A 17,952-nucleotide genomic window follows, 5' to 3' on the forward strand; every position below is an offset into this window, starting at 1 on the left:
TCCAGTCATCCATTTTCATGCAACAGGCAGTGATTTGACAACATTTGTAGGGTTACTCTTTTTCTCCTGGCATTTTGATAGCTATTACTTTAAACACTTTGACTTAATTTAGGAAGGGATCATTCTTTTGCAAGCGTGGTGATGTGCGCAAAGTGATGCAAGTGCAGAGACTGAAGGACCTTTATTCGGAGCTGCACAAATATCATGTGACATAGTTCACTTCAAGTACAAGCAGCTGCTGTTTACTTGAACTCTGAGGTTTTGAAGACATCTAAAAATGCATTTATGGCTTTCAGAACAAAAGTAAATAACTGAGAGATGAATTATGTCAGTATGTTGACGACCTCTTCCAGTCCAGACAATTTTCCTTTGTCGCTGAATACTGTGTTTTGTTTCACTTATACTAAACTGAGGAGGAAAACTCAGAAGAAACATAAACCAGGAAATTAAAAAGCAGTATAGCCTCCAAGATGTGGAACTGAGGTGAGATTGCATTCTTTCATTGTTAATTAAATGTATTTTGCTGTTTAAATATGTTCATTTTTCGGCAACTGGTGTAATAAATATGCATGTCGGATTCATAAATCAACTAATCCTGAAACCCAATGTATTGTATAAAAAATTCCAATTAAAGAGTTCATGGAAAATTATGTGACAAATGTGTCCTGTTCCTCCACCAGAAACAAGTTAAAAATAGAAACAGAGAGTAAACTAGCGGAAGTTAATATAAAATAGCCACTAATAAATTCTATAGGGAATTCGGCAGAATTCCAATTGCAAGCCGTTTTCTGAAGCAACTGGCAAGGGGCTGGTTGAGCACAGGGCTAAATAGCTGGCTTTTAAAGTAGACCAAAGCAGCCAGCAGCGCGGGTTCAATTCCCATACCAGCCTCCTCGAACAGGCGCTGGAATTTGGCGACTAGGGGCTTTTCACAGTAACTTCATTTGAATCCTATTTGTGTCAATAAGCGATTTTCATTTTCATTTCATTTCATTTATTTCAAGTTAGATAAACATGGGATGGAGATAGGAATCATAGAATCATATCAGGGTTACAGTACAAGAGGATGCCATTCAGCCTGTTGAGCAACTCACCTCATACCACTCCTCTGCTCTTTCACTGTAGCCCTGCTATTTTCTTTTCTCTTTAAGCACTTAACCGATTCCATTTTGAAGGCATGATTAAATCTGCCTCCATCACACCAATCAGATTGTGTATTCCAGGTACTAACCACCCGCTGCTTAAAAATCTTTTCCTCATTTTGCCTTTGTTTCTTTCGCCAATCACTTTAAATCTGTGTCCTCCAGTTCTTTGTCACTTCTGCAAAACGGGAACAGTGGGCTGGATTTTCACAGAGCCATGGAGACCGCGCAGATCTTTCAGATTCCAGCAACCGCAGTAATTTGCTTTTGCCTTTGAAGGACATCAGCACGACATCACGAGAAGGGAAATGTGTCATGCAATACAGTTTTAGTTACATTTTTGCTTTGAGCAGAGCACACACACACACAGCTCTGATGTTTTCAAGCTTTATGCTGAGGCATAATTGTTCTCATGTTCTTCGTTTGAATAAATTCATTCACAATATATTTACCCAATCCCTATGAGCCATTCGTGCCTTGAGTCTTTTAAGATCAAGAAGTTTGAAATTAGAAGAACATGACATTATCAAACCTCTTTTGAAAATTATACACAACAACTGTTTTTCCTCATTAACCCTTGTTTAAGCTCCTGTAATTTTTGACCTGGAATTTCCTTTCTAAAATCTTTCTCAGCACTGAGATCAAACTGTACTTACTAGGTTAATCAAGGGAGAAACATTTGCACTTTTCCCATTCTCTGGTACCACCCCTGGATTGGACCATTAAACCCAGTGCCTCAATAATTTTCACTCTTACATCCCACAGCACCCTGGGATGCCTCCATCTGGTCCTGGTTATTTATTAACATTAAGTACAGTCAGCCTTTCTAATGCTTCCTCTTTGTCAAGTTTTGGCCCATCCGGTCTCTCAACTACCTCCTCTTTCACTATGACTTTGGTGACATTCTTTTCCTTTGGTAAATAACTTGGTAAAGACAGATGCAAAGCACTCTTTTAGTACCTCAGCCTTGCCCTCTGCATTCGTGCCTAGGTCTTCTTACCCAAAAAATCCCAAAAGTGTAGAAGGAGGCCATTCAGTCCATCAAGTCTGCACTAACCCTCCAAAATAGCACTTCCTAGGTCTGCTCCCCCAGCAATCCCGTTCATCTTAATCGACTGGACCCTGCCCGCCAAAGACAGGGAAAGGTTAGACCACCTTTGCAGGTCAGTCTTGATTTACCCACCAGGCCCAATCCTCAGCCACCCAGACCCCCAAATACCTGAAACTAGAATTGGCTAAGCGAAAAGGAAGCACCACAGGTTGGCTACCCTGCCCAGGGGGTTAACCTTAAAATAGTCACTCTTTTCCAGATTTAATTTGTATCTTGAAAAAGAGCCAAAGGTCTTCAGTAGCTCCATTATATCATCCATACTGGGGACTGGGTCCGTCACGTAAAGCAAAATTATATCAGCATACAAGGACACCCTATGCTCCACCCACCTCCCCCCCCCCCCCCCCCCTTATCCCCTTCCACTTACCTGAGGCCCTCAAAGCGATGGCAAAAGGTTCAATCGTCACTGCAAACAGAAGGGAGGACATCTACCACCCCTATCTCATTCCCTTGTTTAACTGAAAGTATCCCAAGTTCATGGTGCTGGTGAGAACACGAGCTGAGGGAGCCTTATATAACAAGCCCACGACACAAACCTTGGCCCCAACCCGAACCTCTCCAAAACCAGAAAGAGGTACCTCCATTTTACTCTGTCAAATGCCTTTTTGGCATCTTAAGGATACAATCACCTCTATCACCTCTGGATCAGGCCCAGCAGGGGGGGTTAAGAACTATGTTTAACAATCGTCGCACATTAGAAGCCAGTTGCCAACACTTAACAAATTCTGTTTGATCTTCCGCTATCACACAAGGAAGACAGAGTTCCAATCTCAGCATCCAAATTAAGCAAGAGGTAGGACGGTATGACCCACACTCCACGGGATCCTTATCCTTTTTTAGTAGAAGGGAAATCGTTGCCTGTCCATGCGATGTGGGAAGGGTGTCCCCGGCAAAGAGTCCTTCAACATCTTCACCAGTAATGGAACCAACTGCCCAGCAAACTTCTTATAAAACTCCACTGGGAACCCATCCAGCCCAGGGGTCTTACCCATTTGCATCTGCCCTATTGCTACCAAGACCTACTCCGAAATCAATGGTGCCTCCAACTCTTTTCACCTTTCCTCCACCACTGGAAACTCAGACATATCTGACCCCCCTCGGCGGCTGTGACCTGTAAAGCTTCTTATAAAAAGTTTCAAATGCTCTGTTATCTTTCTCCGGGTCGACATCTGACCACCGCTCAGTCCCTAAACAGAATAATCTCCCGAGAGGCCACCACCGACTCAGCTGGTGAGCTAGAAGACGACTGGCTTTCTCTCCATATTTGTAAATAATCCCTCTCAAATGCCGCAGCTGGTGCACCACCTTTCCGTTAGACAACAGATCAAACTGCATCTGCAGTTTCTTCCTGCTTGCCAGGAACTCCAGGGTTGGGTCTTTCGAGTACCTGCGGTCCACCTCCATAATGTCATCCACCAGCCTCTGCCGCTTCACTCTCGACTCCCTATCTACATGTGCTTTGTGTGATATAATCTCCTCTCTAATCACTGCCTTCAAGGCCTTCCACAAAATGGAGGGTGAGACCGACCCATTCCCATTTAATCCTATGTGGTTCTCTATCGCTTTCGATATACACCCACAGAACACGTCGTCCACCAATAACCCCACATCCAGCCTCCCCACCGGGCGCTGAACTGAGCCCATCTCAAATACCATGTCGGAGCTTGGTCTGAAATGACTATAGCCGAGCACTCTGCGTTCCTCGCCCCGGGAAGAAGGGACCTTTCCACCACAAAATAATCTATCCTAGAATATACTTTATGCACTGGGGAAAAGAAGGAGAATTATTTACCCCCGGGTGCGTTAACCTCCATGGGTCTGCACCGCCCCCCCCCTCCCTAGCCCCCCCCCCGCACCCCCCCCTCCCTAGCCCCCCCCGCCCCCCCCTCCCTAGCCCCCCCCCCCCCCCCCCCCCCACTCCTCTCCCCACCCCCGTCTCTTCCAACTTTGGTTCAGAACCGTCAAGTCTTAGGTCTGACACACAATTTAAATCACCCCTGAATCAGCTGCTGTGTGTCCAGGTCTGGCATTGAAACCAACAGCTTCCTTATCAATGCAACATCATCCCAATTCAGGATATATACATTTATCAGTATCACTAGCTTGCCTGCCAGTGACCCAGTGAATGTCACATACCTGCCACCCTGATCCTCCACAACCTTGTCCACCAAAAAACGGACCTGTTTGTTGATTAAAATTGCCACTACCCGGGCCCTACTAGCGAAGCCATAGTGAAATGCCTGGCTCACCCACCCCCTCTGGAACCTGGTCAGGTCTCTCACCTGCAAGTGGGTCTCCGGCAAAAGCACCACATCAGCCCTTAAATTCTTCAGGTGTGAGAAAACGCCTAACCTTTTCACCGGACCCCCTTAACCTCTTGCGTTCCAAGTGACAAGTCTAATCGGAGGCCTCTCATGCCCCCTCACCCCTCAAGTCAGAGTCAGCCATTTCCACCAAGAAGGAATATTGAGTCCTTGCACCAAGATGGCCACCAACCCCATGCATAAGGTGAGACAAACAAAAACCCTGGTCACCGTCAGATGTCTACCACTCACCCCCTCCCCTTCCTCCTCCCCCCAACCCCTCCTCTACCCCATAAATCTGAAAATTGCCCACCAGAGAACAATACTCCCTCCTCACTAACTCCCTTCCCCCACCAAACAAACAAGCTAGCCTCATGAAACCCCATCTAAACAGGTCCAACAGGCCGTAGCCCCTCATCCCACCTCACTCCCGTTCATCAGCTAAAACTTTGCTACTAGTGAGGTAACCCCTGTCCAGGGTGTACACTCAAAGAACAAAGAAAAAGGAAGCTCAATGGCCTGCTCCTGCTGCAAATGGAGAACAAAATCCAACACCCTTGCGATGCTGAATTTCCCATCGAGGGTATTTTCCATACTGCTAGAACCATTACAGAGCAGAAGGAGGTCACTTGGCCCACTGGGGGTCTGCACCGACCCTCTGAAAGAGTACCCTACCTAGGCCCACTCCCCACCCTATTCTTGTAACCCCATAGCCCCACCTAACCTGCACATCTTTGGACACTAAGGGGCAATTTAGCATGTCCAATCCACCCAACCTGCATGTTTTTGGACTGTGGGAGGAAACTGGAGAATCCGGAGGAAACCCATGCAGACACAGGGCGAAAGTGCAAACCGCACACAGTCACCCAAGGCCAGAATTGAACCCGAGTTCCTGGAGCTGTGAGTGTGGCGGTATCCACCTATATTAAAAGCTGATCAGAACTGATGTTATATTAAATCATGTATTTAACCCTGTATTAAAAACTGATGACTGATGAAGTCATTTATCTCTTGTAAACCAGTACTTATCACAATAATGTTTTTCAACATGTATTACAGACCTTGGGCGAAATTCTCCGGAAACGGCGCGATGTCCGCCGACTGGCGCCCAAAACGGCGCAAATCAGTCGGGCATCGCGCCGTCCCAAAGGTGCGGAATGCTCCGCATCTTTGGGGGCCGAGCCCCAACCTTAAGGGGCTAGGCCCGCGGCGGACGAATTTCCACCCCGCCAGCTGGCGGAAAAGGACTTTGGTGCCCCGCCAGCTGGCGCGGAAATGACATCTCCGGGCGGCACCTGCGCGGGAGCGTCAGCGGCCGCTGATGGCATTCCCGCGCATGCGCAGTGGAGGGAGTCTCTTCCGCCTCCGCCATGGTGGAGACCGTGGCGAAGGCGGAAGGGAAAGAGTGCCCCCACAGCACAGACCCGCCCGTGGATCGGTGGGCCCTGATCGCGGGCCAGGCCACTGTGGGGGCACCCCCCGGGGCCAGATCGCCCCATGCCCCCCCCCTGCACCCCGGAGCCCGCCCACGCCGCCTTGTACCGCCGGTAAGGTAGGTGGTTTAATCTATGCCGGCGGGACAGGCATTTTAGCGGCGGGACTTCGGCCCATCCGGGCCGGAGAATCGCGGGGGGGGGCCTGCCAACAGGCGCGGCGCGATTCCTGCCCCCGCCGAATATCCGGTGATGGAGAATTCGGCAACCAGCGGGGGCGGGATTCACGCCAGCCCCCGGCGATTCTCCGCCCCGGCGGGGGGTTGGAGAATCTCGCCCATTGTCTTTGTAAAAGTCCAGGTGCTGTGAATTCATTAAGTCTAGTGGCCTTGTCTGTGAATAAGCTCTGCAAACTAATCATAGATCATAGAATTTACAGTGCTGAAGGAGGCCATTCGGCCCATCGAGTCTGCACCGGCTCTTTGAAAGAGCACCCTACCCAAGCCCACACCTACACCCTATCCCCATAACCCAGTAACCCCACCCAACACTAAGGGCAATTTTGAACACTAAGGGCAATTTAGCATGGCCAATCCACCTAACCTGCACATCTTTGGACTGTGGGAGGAAACCGGAGCACCCGGAGGAAACCCACACACACACGGTGAGAATGTGCAGACTCCGCAGAGACAGTAACCCAAGCCGGGAATCGAACCTGGGACCCTGGAGCTGTGAAGCAATTGTGCTAACCACCATGCTACTGTGCTGAGGGAGGATATTGCTTGTCTAGTGGCCTTGCCACTAAGGGAGGCTACTGCTTGGCAAGAGGCCTTGACAAGAAGGGAGGCTGGTGTTTTTCTGGAGATAGCTACCGGAGGGATCAACCTCGTATCTTTAGGAACAGGTGCCCTGCTAGACCTCCCTAGAATCCAAGGCCTTGGATTCTTGACTGGGGAGTCAATCTATTTTTCAGAAGCAGGTGCTCTGCAAAGAACTCCCTAGAACTCCTTAAGTAAGAAAACCCTGGGCGCAATTCTCCCATCGGGAGACTAAGTCCCGATGCCAGAGTGAAACCGCAGTGTTTCATTCCGGCATCAGAGGCCGTTCCCAGCCCTGATTCTCCCGCCCCGGGGGGCTAGGAGAGGCGCCGCATCATTTACGCGCGGCGGGCCTTGGCGCCGCATAAATGCGGCACCGCGTAAATTACGTCATCCGCGCATGCGCGGTTCCGGCACCCCCGCTGCTGCCCCGCAAGAAGATGTTGGATGGATCTTGCGGGGCAGTGGAGGAAAGGAGGTCCTCCTTCAGCGTGGCCGGCCCACCAGATCAGTGGGCACCGATCGTGGGCCAGACCCGTTATGAGCCCCCCCCCGGTGCAGGAACCCCTTTTGCCCCCCCACAGGCCGCCCCCCCCAGCGTTCCTGCTCTGTTCCCGCCGGCAGAGACCAGGTGTGGATGGCGCCGGCGGGAACCTGTCGTGTTGGGCAGGCCGCCCGGCCCATCAGGGCCGGAGAATCGCCGCTCGCCCATTGCCAACGGCAAGCGCCGATTCTCCCAGCGGGCAGCCGTGATTCGCACCGCAACAGTTTGGTGGGGCGGGAGAATCGTGTGCGGGCATCGGGACGGCGTGGCGGAACTCGTGTGGCGCCCGGGGGATTCTCCCACCCGGCGTGGGGGGGGGGGGAGAATCCCGCCCCCTATATAAATGTTTAAGCACAGGCTGCGAAAGTTAGAATTTCGCTTGGAGAGCTGTTTAGGAGATTGCTGGTGTTTATTTGACCAAGCTGCTATCTCGACTCATAGAGTTCTGCTCATTGATTGAGTATCGAATTCCAAAGCTACTAGTCGATGTAAGTATGAGATGTTTATAGCTTTAGCAAACATGTAGTTAAGAAGCTCACAGGCTAACTCATCATATATCCTGTATTTGTCAAACTGTATCATTTACCAAAAAAACATGTATTACTCTTTTTCTTTAAATAAATTGCGTATATTTTTTACCAAACAGATCAGTGTCTATTTTAATAAATAAGAGTGACATTTAACTAAGGCTCATCATATTATCACCCTTTGAGTCTATCGGAAGGGTCTCTTACCCATGCCCAGCTCTCAAGAATTTGAAATATTTAGTTGAAGTTAAGGAAAAGATAGTCATCTAAGTCATAGTCTATCCTGTACACTGAAGGTAGTGAAAGCAAGGTACATTGTAAATACTATAATTAGAACTCACAAATAGCGAGCCTTACTTTCGATATTTACAAGACCTTGTCTGGTAGCTTACAACCTCGACTAATCGGGAAGATCTTAGATGGACTACTCCTCGACTGTCACATGAGGCAGCAGTGCTAACCACTGTGCCACCGTGCCACCCTGTTACCTTAACCATTACTCCCCAATAAGTTTGGGCACTTCATCCCCACCATACAACATATGCAAAATACAAAACCCTTACCCCCCCCCCCGACCCCATTAACATCCCAATCAAACCCTTTTAATTAAGTCCAAGTCCACGCTCCTTCACAAAAGCCTTTGACGCATTGAGAAAATGGTCTTACCACCCAAAAGTAAATCTCCAAGCCTCACCGGCAACACCACTCCAAACCTCACTCTCTTGTATAGCGCCAACTTTGTCTTATTAAAGGCTTCTCACCTCTTCGCCAACTCCATTCTAACATCCTGATATATCCGGATGGTGCTTCCTTCCAACCTCGGATCCTACTTGCCTTTGGCCCATTTCAGACTTGTTCCTTCTCCTGGAAGCTGTGGAATCTAACAACCACCGCCTGTGGTGGCTCGTTCACCTGGGGCTTCTGCCAGTGTGTTCAGTGGGCCCTATGCAACTCTGGGCAGGAAAGGTCTGGGATGCTTTATTGACGCTTTTAATCACCTTTTGGTTTAAATTAAGTTTAATTTGCTCTTTACTTTTGATTTGGGCAGTACCCCTTTAAGGCCTCATTTAATTTGTCCTTCAGTCCTTTTGCTTTAGTTACTTTAGTTGGAACTTAAAACAATTCATCGTTAAAACCTGCTCCTGAGCCTGGCAAAGCTTGCCATTAGCAGGTTCAGGCAGCAGGCAACCGAGAGGGTCATCCAACCCACTGTCTGCATCTCTTCCACGGTTTTATTCGTGACCTGGTGTCCTTGGGGAGGGAGCATGCGGGGTCCACTCGAGGCCTTCAATTCTCAGTGAGCACTACTGGGTCTGGAGTGCTTTATCAACCCTTTTAATCACCTTTTGATTTAAGTTTCATTTGCTCTTTAGTTTTGTGTAGGGCAGTGCCCCTTTAAGGAGCTGCCCTTTTTAGTTTGTCCCTCAGTTTGTTTGATTTTGTTTAATTGGATAAATTAATTCAAATTCAAGGAGAGGAGTGCAAACTCATGTATCAAGAAGTTAAAGGGTGGGTGAAGGGAATCGAGAGGGGTGTGTGAGCATAATAGCCAGAGCCCAGCCCCTGTCACAGAGGAAACAATAGCCCTCAATGTCTACATAGGCATCCAGTTGGTCATGCCATGAAGGATGGGCAACCATTGAAACAGCCTGTCAGAACCTCCTGTGATGTATATATTAAGTAAGGGGTCAACCAGACGGGACGCCACAGGTGGCTCCGAAGGGGCGAGGGCATTGGCCGGGACTAGTCAAGTTGGATTGACCGGGACTGGTCAAGTTGGAAGGGCAACAAACCTGTGCGTGAGCGCTGGCCGCTAGAGAAGGTGTAGGATTAACAATTTTCTGGTCCAGGTGGACAAGGAGTGTTGAGAGGGACTGAAGGCAACCAGCTGGAACATCAACCCGACTGGCTCTCTTGCTCTCTCTCATCCCTTGCAGAGTTTCGAGAGATCCCGGGATGGAGCCAGTGGAGCTGGCAATTCTCCTAGTTACTGCTCTGCAGGAGCACAGGCTCCGAGAAGCCACACCAAGGGAGTACCCAGAGCCAGGAGGACAGATGGCGCAGGGCAGGCTCAAGGGTCTGCCGTAGTTCAGGCTGAACAGGGGGCTCAAAGGCAAAAATAAAAGAAACCAAGGGTTTGCAGGACCCAGGTGTTCTTCATTGATCTGTTGAACAACATGTTCAACAAGGAGACTCTGCCTTACACAGGAGACAGTGCGGCACATGTGCAAAATTCTTTCAAACCTGACACCTCATGGAGGAGGGGGTACCCCCTGAAGCTCTTTGACTGTGAAGGTTACGGCAGCCTTCAACATTTACACCACATAATTGTTCCAGGATTCAATGGATTCTTTGTGGTATCTCATCAGGATGCTGGGCCCGGGGAGTTCTTCTGCATGCTTAATATGTCAATGCAGGAGGGTGATGACGAGGGTGGGGAAAGCTCTGATGCTCCTCAGCTTTTCCGTATGTCTGACTCCAGCGCGCTGACTCTCTGACTCATGTGCGAGTGAGTGTCAGGGCCACATCCCTTTGTCCCAGTACTCGAGAGTGGGATAAGGGACACGGGTCCAGGGAACACTGACTTATGCCACAGTCCTTCCAGGATGTACGTTAATCCCCCTTCAGTGGGCTCTACTGTTAGTCTTACATCGTCTTGCCTTTAATAAAATAATAATCTTTATTGTCACATGTAGGCTTACATTAACACTGCAATGAAGTTACTGTGAAAAGCCTCTAGTGGCCACACTACGGCACCTGTTCGGGTACACTGAGGGAGAATTCAGAGTGTCCAATTCACCTAACCTGCACGTCTTTCGGGACTGGTGGGAGGAAACTGGAGCACCCAGAGGAAACCTACAAAGACACAGGGAGAATGTGCAGACTCCGCACAGACAGTGACCCAAGCCGGGAATCGAACCTGGGACACTGACGACACTGTGAAGCCATAGTGCTAACCACTATGCTACTGTGCTGGGATTGTGGGAGAAGCTGTATCCAGATAGCGTGAGGATCCATCCCTGTGGGAGGAGGATCAAAGAGAGTGAGGTCTTAAGGTTGTGAACAACAAGAGGTTTTAATAAGGTGACGTGATTTTTTGACAAATTATTTTGACCCACAACTATCAGTGCCTAATGTCACCTGTGCCCAATCTGTGTCCCTAAAACTCCTTCATTTTGCGGGCCTTCCCACTATGTCTAGGTGCATTCCCAGGATCCAAATCAGAAGTGGAGGCATCATTCTGCGTTCCATGCCATGTTGCCTGACATGCCCTTGGCATGCGTCCTCTGGAGCCTAGAACTTGAGGGTCCGCCAATGTTTTGGGTGGCAATGATGTTGTCGCGTCACCCTGTTCTGCCCACTGCCACTGAGAAGCACTGATATTAGGAAGGGGGGATTGAGAAGGCCATAGTCTCCTGGGTGGAAGTACCCAGGATGTGATCCAGCACTTCCTTCTCCCTCCAGGTGCTCAGTGGTCCTGGGTTTTTCCATGGGACAGGCCGGCACTGGAGTGAACTCCAGAAACCTCAATGTCACCTTCGGCTGCCAGTCCTGTAGGCCCACCATTGGCTGCACTATAATGTCTCACCCCTCAGCAATGGTCCTCTGTGTTTGCACAATGGTGTCAAAGCCCTCAGCAATGGTCCTCAGGGACTGAGCCATGCTTTGGAATTCGCCACATTGGCTCTGACCTTGAGCCCCAGGCTTTCAATTGCGACCCTTGTGACATAATGCAACAGAAGGCTTTGGGACTCTTCCAGTTGGCCTTACAGTCCCTGATGAGCCCTCCAGATATTTCCGGCTTTACCTTTGCATCTCAGCGAATGTGTCCAGAGGCACAGCACTTTGCTGGGGCACAACTGTGACCTGGGATCTAGCAGACCTCTGACTGTCCAAACCCTGTCTCCACCTGATGTGCCTCAAAGGCTGTGTGGTGCTCACCAGATAGTGACCCAGAAGCCTGCCTGTTAAGATCACCCACCGAAGTGCTTGTCTCTGCAATAGTGGATGGTGCATGTGATAGCTGTGATGCATCATCCTTGTCCTCCTTGGAGATTTTCTCCAAGGTGCTGTTGAGGGTGGAGGGGGGACTCTGCTCGAGGATGGATGAGGTTTGTAGGTCCATTGTCCTGCAAGGAAAGGGACCTGGTTTTACTACATGGCCTGGTCAAGGGTTTGAACAATAAATATCTCAGCTGAGACTAGTCATCTGGATGAAAGTGCAGTGGATTCTCATTTCTCTGTCACAGGCCAACATTGCTGTCTGTGCAGGCCCACTCCTGGTCCTCCCCTGCACCTCTATGGCTCTCCTCAAAAGGTGTCAGGATTAATTCAGGTATCCTATTGCCCGTTTTCTCTCTCTCTTGGAGAATATGGGCTATCTTTTCCTACAGGGACACAAGAGGGAATAATGGGAGCCGGGTGCCTGGCAGGTTGGATGTCAAGGATAACTGGCATGTGTGGGGACTGTGCCTAAACAGGAAGAGGTTCTGATGATGAGTGCTGGGGGTTTGAGGATAATGCTGGGAGGTCGGGTTCCAGGAAACCTGCAAGGTAACGGTATTGTTATGGGCCAGGGTTTAGAGAACACCAAAGTATATCATGGAGTTCACCTAGCCTACCACTTTTAATAGATTTTGGTTATGAGCAGCACTTCCAGGTGCTTTGCAACATAGATCTTAAGTATTTTTAAACAAAACAATGTTTATTCTATGAATCCAGTTAAGATTTTATAAACACATAGTAAACATCTTATCAACTACCCAGACAAATACTCCCTCAAAGATACAGTACTCTATTGGTAATCCTTAATAACTTTCCTAACAATATCATAAGTCAAACATCCTTTTTCCACAAAAACAGTAGGTTTGACTTCCTAACAGAAAACAGGTATTACTTTGAAGTTATCAAGTGATCTGGAGACATTCTTTAGCATGCAAGGAGCGAGACCAAAATACACCTTCTTTGTTTGAATGCAGCTCCCAACTGAAAACGAAACCAAAAAAACACAGAGCCACAAAGCAGCTTACAGCTCAAAATGAAAGTAAAAGACAGAATCACAGCCCAGCTCCAACCACACAATGACATCACTGCAGTCATTTGATGAAACACCCTTTTCTTAAAGGGACCCTCACATGACACCTCCTCCCAAGGAAAGAAATAAACCATCAACTTCAGGATGGTTTCATTTTTCACCTTTTCACTTACCTTTAAGAGATATTGACAGTAAATATACTTTTTTGTTCAACAAAACAAAACACGCAAACATTTATAATAACATAGTGCATTTTAGTTCTTCTTCCTGCACCGAACCAGCTTCTCTTGATCACATTCGTGTCAAAGCATCGGCTATCACGGTTTCTCATCCTGCCACATGTATTATTTTTAAATGAAATGGCTGTAACAATAAACTCCATCAAAACAGTCGGGCATTGTTATTCTGGAATCGCTTCAAAAAATGCAATGGATTATGATCTGTATATATAATTGTTTCAGACGAATTGCTGGTAATATAAATTTGAAAATGTTGCAAAACCAGCACCAAGCTCAAAGTCTCCTTCTCATTCGCTGAACACTTCTTCTGGTGCTTATTTAATTTCTTTGAAAAATACCAAATAGGCCACTCTAGTCCTTCGATGTCTTCCTGTAAGAGCACCGCACCTATGCCTACATCACTCGCATCAACAGCCACTTTGAATGGTTTTGTGTAATTGGAGATGGCAAACACAGGCGCAGTGGTTAACACAGCCTTCAGGCCGTCAAATGCCTGTTGACACTCTGCTGTCCCTTGAAATTTGCTACGCTTCTTTAGCAAGTCCATCAGTGGGGTGACTACACTGCTTAAATTCGGCACAAATTTCAGGTAAAATCCACTCATGCCATGAAATCGCATTATTTCCCTTCATGTCAAGGGTATTGGAAACTCCCCAATAATTTTTGTTTTCACATCCCGTGGGACCATTCGACCCTGTCCAATTGTATGGCCAAGGAAGGCGACTTACGCTTTTCCAAATGTACTTTTGACTAGGTTTACCATCAAACCCACCTCCTGAAGTCGATCGAATAACTCCATCAGATGCTTCAAATGTTCTTTCCATATCTGACTAAAAATTACCAGATCGTCGATGTATAACGCACAATTGGGTAATCCTGAAACAACTTTGTTAGTTAATTTTGAAATGTGGCTGGGGCGTTTTTCATACAAAATGACATAACTTTGAATTAGTATATACCATCTGGAGTCACAAAACCTGAAATCTCCATCACCCTTTCGGATAAAGGTACCTGCTAGTAACCTTGAAGTAAATCCAGTTTGGAAATAAAAGCTGATTGACCCACCTTCGTAATTTAATCCTCCAAGCGCGGGATAGGATAAGAGTCTGTTCTTGTAACTGCATTAACCTTTCTATAGCCCACACAAAACCGTTGGGTGCTGTCCGGTTTCAGTACCATCACTATGGGTGAGCTCCATTGGCTGCAACCCACTTCAATTGTGCTATTTTTAAGCATACTTTCAATTTCTTTGTTAACCTGTGCCAATTTTAAAGGGTTAAGGCTATATGGATGTTGTTTAATTGGAACAGCATTTCCCACATCGACATCATGTATAGGCATTTTAGTACTTCCCAACTTATCTCCACAACTTGCCCATGTGCTTTCAATAACTCTTTCAGATCACTTTGTTTTTCCTCTGGAAGGTAACTCAACAATTTATCCCAATTTCTTGGAACATCCTCGTTTTCCAATTTAATTTGAAGGATGTCAAATTCAAAGTCATCTGGATTTGGTTCTTCACTTTGAGTTTGAATCATTAAAACCTCCTCCATTTGCTCTCCTTTCCTTTCAAAGTACCTTTTAAGCATATTTACATGGTACACTCGGTGAGTTTTTCCTCTATCCGGTTTTCTTACCACATAATTCACCTCAATTAATTTCCTTTCAATCTGATAAAGTCCACAAAACCTTGCTTTTAATGGTTCACCTAGCACTGGAAACAATACTAAAACTTTATCTCCACTGGCAAAACTACGAAGTGGCTTTCTTGACCACTACCTGTTTTATCACATAGATTATCATAGAATTTACAGTGCAGAAGGAGGCCATTCGGCCCATCGAGTCCGCACCGGCTCTTGGAAAGAGCACCCTACCCAAGGTCAACACCGCCACCCTATCCCCATAACCCAGTAACCCCACCCAACACTAAGGACAATTTTGGACACTAAGGGCAATTTATCATGGCCAATCCACCTAACCCGCACATCTTTGGACTGTGGGAGGAAACCGGAGCACCCGGAGGAAACCCACGCACACACGGGGAGGATGTGCAGACTCCGCACAGACAGTGACCCAAGCTGGAATCGAACCTGGGACCCTGGAGCTGTGAAGCAATTGTGCTATCCACAAGGCTACCGTGCTGCCCCATGTTGTGCAACATTTAAATGTTGTCTAGCCAATTCCCCTGCTCTATTTAATTGTTCCCTAAAATTTGACACGTAATCCAATAATGTAAGTTCCGACTGCTCACTCACCAATTCTTCCTTAATCAATTTAAATGCTCCTCTTACCTCATGACCAAAAATTAGTTCAAAAGGACTGAATTTGGTTGATTCATTAGGTGCAGCCCTAATTGCAAACAGTACGAATGGAATTCCTTAATCCCAATCCTCTGGATAATCTTGACAATAAGCCCTCAACATTGTCTTTAATGTCTGATGCCACCTTTCTAATGCTCCCTGCGATTCTGGATGGTACGCAGTTGATTTAAATTGTTTTATTTGTAAGCTATCCGTAACTTCTTTGAATAACCTTAAGGTAAAATTTGATCCTTAATTGTATTTCTGTGGGTAGTCCATATCTAGTAAAGAATTTAAGTAACTCCTCCACAATCTTTTTAGCTGTACTGTTGCGTACTGGAATGGACTCTGGAAACCTAGTAGACACACCTATTATATTCAAAAGATATTGATTCCCACATTTCATTTTAGAAAGTGGTCCTACGCAATCAATTAAGATCCTTGTAAAAGGTTCCTCAAATACTGGAATGGGTATTAAGGGCGCTGGTTTCATCACTGCTTGAGGATTCCCAATAACTTGACATGTGTGACATGATTGATAAAATTTAACAACATCTTTATGTCGTCCAGGCCAATAAAAATGTTTTTGTGTTTTAGCTTGAGTTTTCTTTACTCCCAAATGACCTCCCACTGGTACCTCATGTGCTACTTGCAACACCTCCTTTCTATACCTTACCAGCAATACCACTTGATGAATGTCTTCCCACTTTTCATCTGCCTGCATCTGCAAAGGTCTCCATTTTCTCATCAAGACATCACTTTTACGGTAATAACATTGTGTTCCACACTCAGATTCCTCTTCCGTGTATGCTTTCTGATACATCTGTTTTATTTCTATATCTTTCTGTTGTAACTCCACTAATTTTCCTGAAATAAAAATATCCGTCTCATCCTCCACCTGTTTTTGTTCTTTTCAAACCATCTGATTAAAAATTGTTTCTGATAATTGAACTTGAACTTTATCTTCACTCTTTGATCTCCTCTTGTCTCAACCTGTGACTTTGCAACCTTGTTATTACATAATCCAGAAAAATCCCAGGATATTCATCCTTCAACACTTCAGTTGACTGATTTTCCACTGGCTTATCCACCACAGTAGGTATCACTCCCACCTGCGATCCAGCTATATCATTACCCAAGATAAACTGTATTCCTGGACAAGATATTTTCTGCATTACTCCTACTACCACTTCACCACTCTTCACTGGACTATCCACCCTTACCTTATATAATAAATACTACTCTTCTCAACTTGAATTCAACATATTACCACCTTTTCTGGCAATATTCCTCCCAAACTACATAAATCCTCATATCTTATCATGAAAGACTGACTAGCTCCCGTATCTCTTAATTTGTGACTTCTTTACCTTCTGCTCCTGGTACACATGAGTAAACTTTATCCACACAAGTAAATTCTTTAAAGAGATCTGGCATCTTCTTATCAATCAGCTCTTGATCAGGCTGTACAATCTTTTGCACCTCCTTCGCTTCATTTGGGCTTTCCTTTACCACTTTAACAAACCCCACTGGTGTATCCTGTTTTACCACATCAACCTTCCCAGTGCTTTTCTTCAACCACCAACACTGAGACTTTACATGGCCTAGTTTATTACAGCGAAAACAGTTTAAACTTTTCATGTCTCATCCACCCTCCTGGATTTCTTTTTTAATCTGAGGTACACTCTCCTTATTATCTCCCATCAGATCACCTTTACCGTTACCGCTTGAGTATTTCTCATGTCCCCCGTTTCTATCCCTCACAGTCTGAAACTGATGGCGGAAACCAAACTTTGATATCTGAACTAATTCTTAATCATCTTCCATTTCTGCTGCTAACCTCACAGTTTTAACCCTTTGCTCTTCCATATGAGTTCTCACTACATCAGGAATTGAATTTTTAAACTCCTCCAAAAGTATAATTTCTCTGAGAGCTTCAGACGTTTGGTCTATTTTCAAAGCCCTTATCCAACTATCAAAATTACTCTATTTGATCCTTTCAAATTCCATGTATGTTTGACCAGGTTCTTTCCTTAAATTTCTAAACCTTTGTCCGTAAGCTTTAGGCACGAGTTCACATGCACCTAAGATGGATTTTGTCACCTCCTCATACCTCCCAGATACCTCCTCTGATAGTGATGCAAACACTTTTCTAGCTCTACCTAGCAGCTTTGTTTGAATCAGTAGTACCCACATGACCTACATTTGTTTGGCTACCTTCTCAAATGAAATGAAAAAGGTTTCTACCTCCTTCTCATCAAACCTTGGCAATTCTTGGACATATTTAAACAGATCCCCACCAAGCCTTCGACTATGATGCTCTTTTTCTTTATCCTCATCACTATCCTGCCCTTTATCCTCAAACTGTACGTTTCTCTTTACATCCGCCAATTTTAACTGACTTTCAGGTTTCATGGCCATTTTCTGAAGTTCAAACTGTCTCTCTCTTTTTCTTTTTCCCTGATCTGTTACTCTCTTTCTCTTTCTTGTTGTTCTGTTA

General features: G+C 46.3%; 1 long non-coding RNA gene across 1 annotated transcript in view; it reads left to right on the forward strand.

Annotated features, from left to right (window-relative positions):
- Positions 1 to 284: 284 nt before the first annotated feature.
- Positions 285 to 17,952, forward strand: part of LOC140425754 (uncharacterized) — a 186,639-nt gene continuing 168,971 nt past the window's right edge. Inside the window, exon 1 of the long non-coding RNA XR_011947982.1 lies at positions 285 to 483. This is a non-coding gene — a long non-coding RNA (uncharacterized lncRNA). The remainder of the gene's footprint in view (positions 484 to 17,952) is intronic.

The sequence above is a fragment of the Scyliorhinus torazame genome, chromosome 6 (assembly GCF_047496885.1).
Source record: "Scyliorhinus torazame isolate Kashiwa2021f chromosome 6, sScyTor2.1, whole genome shotgun sequence".
NCBI classification, from domain to species: Eukaryota; Metazoa; Chordata; class Chondrichthyes; order Carcharhiniformes; family Scyliorhinidae; genus Scyliorhinus; species Scyliorhinus torazame.